General features: G+C 49.2%; 1 long non-coding RNA gene across 1 annotated transcript in view; it reads left to right on the plus strand.

Annotated features, from left to right (window-relative positions):
• Window positions 1–4,605, plus strand: part of LOC135824461 (uncharacterized) — a 21,434-nt gene extending 16,829 nt beyond the window's left edge. Inside the window, exon 3 of the long non-coding RNA XR_010554854.1 lies at window positions 4,486–4,605. This is a non-coding gene — a long non-coding RNA (uncharacterized LOC135824461). The remainder of the gene's footprint in view (window positions 1–4,485) is intronic.
• Window positions 4,606–5,292: the final 687 nt, after the last annotated feature.

Raw genomic sequence — 5,292 nt, forward strand, 5'->3', positions numbered from 1 at the left:
AGCAGCCGTGTGGTGTAGACCAGGCCATGGTTGTGGTGGCCCACTAGGTAGCCGTGCAAGTTGCCTGGTGGATTTCGAACAACACGCTGCACAAGACGAGTGGAGCGGTATTTTGAATTTGAATTTTGGAAATGGTGGCGAAAAGAAGGAGTGTCGGGAAAGGGAACGTTCTGGCTGCTCTGACGTGGAATGTTCGCTCTCTGGTGGAGGATAGTGAGGACGTTAGGACTTGTAGAGGATGTACATCTGTCGGTGACGGGCCTGTCGACAGGAAGCTCGATATTCTTTCAAACGAACTACGCAATTTCGATTTCGATGTGGCTGGTGTACAGGAGACATGCTGGTATTGGGAACTACGTTTGGCCTGTCAGTGGTGGTGGCGTTTTTCTCCACTCTGGACGTGCCTTGCCCGGCGAAGGTGAGCCTAGACGACGGAATGAAGGCATGGGAATATTGTTGAATGCGAAGGCGACCGAGTTGTGGCGGCGCAGTGGCGAGGAATGGAAAGCTATCAGTTTGCGCATTGTAACTGCACGGATTCTAGTCGGAGCGAAGGGCTACAAGATACGACAGGGTAGCAATCTCAAGGTTCTTCGTGACAGTCGTCATCACCTACGCTCCAACAAGCCAGGCCACACCGGCAGTCAAGGATCATTTCTTCAGTGATCTACAGTCAGTCATGAGCACAGTCGATTCCGGCGATATTCTCCTACTCTTAGCGGATTTCAATGCTCGTGTTGGTTCATCATGCGACCTGATGTTTGGTGATGTCGCTCGTTTCGATGACATGCGTGGCGACGGTGATGGCTGGAGCCGTGTGCGTGGGCGGTATGGCTTTGGATTCTGCAATGAGGCTGGGGGAAACTTCCTGTCGTTTTGTGCAATCCATGATCTGTCCACAATAATAAAATTTGGATTTTTGAGTAATGGTGTATAACTGTGTGAAACATGAAGTTGCTACAGTGGAGTCTGCACACCCTTAGGAACATGATCCGTCCATCATGAATACTTGGTTCAGGAAGAAGAAACGTAACCATGGAACTTGGGTACACCCAGCAACTCGGAACGAACATTTAATAGATTGCATCGGGAAGTGCTCTGTCCAGCATTGTTATTGCTGGGACGTGTCATGCGCGGAGCACTGTGTGTTGGACGGATCATTTCTAGGTTTGCAACAGACTTGTACTCGATTTCGTCCTGCTTAAGACACAGTCCAACAAGCGGAGGAAGCCCTGTGCCGCGTGCTTGGGCAACAGAGCGGTGACGTCCGAGAGTCGTTTCGTAAGGAGATGGAGAATGCCTGCGAACATGCTCCTGACATAGATGAGAATCGCAATGTCAAGGAGGCCTGGGGCGCTGCATGTACTGATATTCAAGGTGTTGCGTCTAGGGTGCTGGGCCACGGCAAACGCAGAAAGCCCGACTGGTTTCTGGAGAGCCAATCAATCTTGGAGCACTTGATTGAGAAGAAGCAGTTGATACATGAGCGTATGCTCGCGAACGAAAGTGCCTCAACGCGAAGGGAATTCCGGGCTGCCCAAAAGTCAGTCAACCGAGAGGTGGATTGCGGAGGTTGCTACCGACGCAGAGAACGCGCAAAAGGATGGTTGCATGCACTGGAAATCCATCAGGAACTTCAGGGAGTACATTCTGGGAGACAACTGGTTACCATATCAGCGGTTTACAATCAAGGTGTTTTAACGTCCAGCCCTGATAGTGTCAGGGATTGCTGGAGTCACCACTGTGCGCAGGTATTCATCATTGTTAGTAATGTTGATATCACTGTGTTACAGAGTATGCCTACTGAGGAGTCACGTGTGAGTCTAGATCTCCCTCCAGATTTCGACGAAGTGATGTGTGCAATGCGGAGACTTAACATGGGTACAGCTGTGGGGGAGTCTAAGATTGCTCCAGAGTTCCTTCGCTACGGCGGGGAAGGCTTGCATAAGTGTATATCTAATATTGTTCGGGCGGTGTGGTTGAGCGGTTCAGTACCTCCTGAGTAGCGTGATTGTCACGATTCCAAAGAAAGGAGACCTTTGCCGATGTGACAATTGGCGTGGCATAAGTCTTCTGGACGTTGTTGGGAAGTTGTTTACTCGTGTCATCCAGGTTCGTCTAATGAAAACTGGCAGAGGACATCTTGCTAGAGTCGCAGTGTGGTTTTTGGAAGGGCCGTGGTTGCTTCGACATGATGTTTGTGGCTCGCCAACTTTTGGAGAAATCCATCAAGCATACCTCGCAGCTGTACGTCCTGTTTGTCAACCACAGAAAGGCGTATGATTCAATTCCCCATCATGCGTTGTGGCTGGTCTTGGAGAGAGTTGATGTGCCACAGCATATGATTGGATTAATCCATAGTCTCAACAACGGCATGGAGGCCAGGGTGTGCGTTGCTGGAGGGCTAACAGATGCCATCTCTGTGGCCAATGGTCTCCGGCAGAGCTGTACCCTGGCACCTACTCTGTTCGATATATACTTTGCCACGGTGGTTGCCTCGCGGCGTTCCAGATTGACGGTGCCTGGTGTAACTCTGCGCTACCGCATCGGATGGAAGCTTGTTGGCGATCGGTCAGCCAAATCGAAACTACTGGTGACCGAGATAACGAAGTCACAGTTTGCGAATGATGCAGCGCTTTACGCACCGTCTCAGTGTGGTGTGGACATCCTAGCAAGGGAATTTGTTAGCTGCACTGCGCGTTGGGGCTTGACCGTGAGCACTTCCAAGACGAAGGTAATGGCCGTGGGTGACGACTATGCTCGGTGTGGCATACATCTGGAGTCTGGTGATGTGATTGATCAGATGGCCAGTTTTACCTACCTCGGTGGTTCTCTGGACGATAACGGTTCACTGGATGGCGAGGTAGCAGTGCAGCTGGCTAAGGCGTCACTTGTTTTTGGCTCCTTGAAATGCCCATTTCCCATTACAAGCCCCTATCTATATGCACGAAGAGACTGGTGTATACGGCCAGTGTACTCACCGCTCTGTTTTACGGTGCCGAGACCTAGGCACTGAAAGCGGCTGAATGTCTTCCACCACGCTTGCAGTCGTTCCATCCTTGGTGTATCCCGCTCGACACAGTGGCAGGACAGGCTCACCAGCGAGGAGACTGCAAAGTGAGTCAGACTCACAGCAGACATCGGTAGGCTTCTGTAGTGCCATCGTATTTGCTGGCTTGGTCACATTGCCAGGATGGATTCCAGCAGTCTCCCCAAGCAGGTCCTCTTCAGGGAACTTCCGTCATGGCCCCATGAAGAGATGGCGTGATGTCGCTAGATCTGACCTGGCCAAGGCGGGGATCCCGGAAAGTGCAGGGGCGTCGCACACGGTACGGTCACTACGGTATTGACCGTACCACTTTTTGCCCCAGATACCCCGTGAATCAACAAAATACACTGATCTTGGATCTAAAATTCCAAAATTTTCGGCTCAGCCACCACTCCTCCACGAGTAAATTGTACTTCAGATGGCTGACCGTACCACACTAAAATACCTTCCGACGCGCCTGAAGTGACTGGTATTATGTGGCACAAGACAGGGGAGTGGAGGAAGTTGTCTCGTCGTCCTCCGCCAGGGCCAGCGAAGAGTTTTCAGTGCATGTGTGGAGGAACATTTCGCCGGGCGCGTGATTTGAAGCGTCTTTCCCCATATTGCTCAGCTCGTACGCTATCATCGCACTAGCGATGGGCGTTCAAGGTCCAAGAAGTGTGCGTGTGGATGTGTGTGTGTGTGTGTATGTGTGTGTGTGGTTGTGTGTGTATGTGTGTGTGTGTGTGTGTGTGTGTGTGTATGTGTGTGTGTGGTTGTGTGTGTATGTGTGTGTTTTGGAAGTATTGTACATTTGCCAGCCGTTCCTTGAGCTGTGTGTACAAAATGAGAATGTGTTGTTTTTGCGGTTACATGGTGCTAGTCCTCATGAGTGTGTTAGTAGTACAATGTGACGTGTTCTCCTGCCTTCTTTCTTTTTTACACACTGAGTAAATGTGCCCTTTTAGTCACCTATTTCCACCCCTTTCATTCCCGCTTCGTGAAATGTTAGATTTAATCTCTTACAAACTCGTTGCCTATATTTGTAGTCTTTTAGTTATTTCATGATTCCCTGTATAGCCCTGCGAGAATGGAACGAAAACGTTCTCCAGTTTTACTCTGTTTGGATCGTCCTTCTGCCTGGCTCTGTGGCGTCGGTGCATGCATGGATTGACATGAGGGAATGTGCATGGTCTAGATCATGTGTGACTGCTCCCTTATCCGACCATTCTCCTTATTCAAACCCCCTGGAAACAGCCTGCACACCAAGGGATGTGAGTAGTCGGCACTCCACTATATTTATTGGCATTTGCTATTTGGCATGCTGAATTGTTTCATGGCGAGATATTCTCGTCCTTAGTACTGAAAAGACTAGTTGTTTAGTGCTCTCTACTCTGTTGTTTGTTATTAACTGTAGTGCACTGTGTTCTACTGTGCTGTGTTATGTTTTCTTGCAGGCAAGGTTACTGAAGGATGCCTGTAGCTACAATGCTACGTCTGTTGTCAAGTTCTTGGCAAGCACTGTTGACAAACACATGCTGAACCATCACGGGTATTACAGTTTCACTCTTTCTCCGGTAAGTGTACTGTAAGTGTAAGTGTACTATAAGTGTAAGTGTACTGTAAGTGTAAGTGTACTATAAGTGTAAGTGTAATGGACCATGGTTTAGAAGAACACTGATAACCTTTAAAAAACCTATGGCAGGGCCACTTGTACTGGCAACAAATAAGTATATAATACATGCCCTGTGTCGGTTGTGTTAGTTTCAAGCCTAGCAGTCATGGTTATATCGGTGCAGGGTGTGTGGCTGGTGTAGTCAGGAGGCTGTCGAGGTGGGGACAGTTATGTGACATTGTCGAGGCTGAGGAAATATTTGTTCTCATGCCAGCATTTGGACATGAGTTCCGAGCACTGGTTGAGACTAGATGTTGATTTATCGTGTTGACTGTTGAGTATGTACTTTTCTCTAGTGCAGAGGGGAATATCACTAGGTGATGTTGATGTACGCACGGCCACCATACTTTACTCTCCAATAGACTTCGTACTGGGTGTTTGATTTATTGAGGTTCCGGATGTGCCTGGACAATTTCGTGCTGTGGGAATATTTTCGTGTCTACTTGTTATGTGGTAAACAATGACTTAGCATGGCGTGACTTGAGCCATGGCGCCGATGTAACGCTTAATACCAGAGCATTCTTCGAAAACGACTTTTGTACCGGCCGCAGTTGGGCCCTAGCCAGGTGAGCCCAGGCCACACCTAAAG

Source organism: Sycon ciliatum, chromosome 9, assembly GCF_964019385.1.
Source record: "Sycon ciliatum chromosome 9, ocSycCili1.1, whole genome shotgun sequence".
Classification (NCBI taxonomy): domain Eukaryota; kingdom Metazoa; phylum Porifera; class Calcarea; order Leucosolenida; family Sycettidae; genus Sycon; species Sycon ciliatum.